We start from the raw sequence: 499 nt of genomic DNA, 5'->3' as shown, positions 1-499 counted from the left end.
CAGCAGCAGCAGCAGCAGCAACAAAAACAGCAGCAGCAACAACAGCAGCAGCAGCAAAAGCAGCAGCAGCTTCGCGTACCCTCAGGGGGCCCCAAAGGCAATAGCTATCATAGAGAGAGGGGGCCCCCCAGCCTGACCCCCGGGGGCCCCCCCACGCGAGAGCAGCAAGCGTTGCTGCAGCAGGGCAGCAGGGGTAGTCTGCTGCCGCCGCAGCAGCAGCAGCAACAGCAGCAGCAGCAGCAGCAACAGCAACAGCAACAGCAACAGCAGCAGCAACAGCAGCAACAACAGCAAATCTACGCGGGCAGCTGGAGCTGCTGCCTCCATGAGGGGGCAGCAGCTCTCAGGTTTAAAGGTCCGCGCTGCAGCAGCAACAGCAGCAGCAGCAGCTGCTGCTGCTGCTGCTGCTGCTGCTTCCGTGAGGGTGCAGGTACTCTAAGGTTTGAAGGTCCTCGCAGTAGTAGCAGCAGCAGCAGCAGCAGCTGCTGCTGCTGCTGCT

The sequence above is a fragment of the Eimeria mitis genome, genomic scaffold (genome assembly GCF_000499745.2).
Source record: "Eimeria mitis Houghton genomic scaffold, Emh_scaff1552, whole genome shotgun sequence".
NCBI classification, from domain to species: Eukaryota; Apicomplexa; class Conoidasida; order Eucoccidiorida; family Eimeriidae; genus Eimeria; species Eimeria mitis.
The sequence above is the reverse complement of the archived record's forward strand: the minus strand, read 5'-3'. Positions refer to the sequence as shown.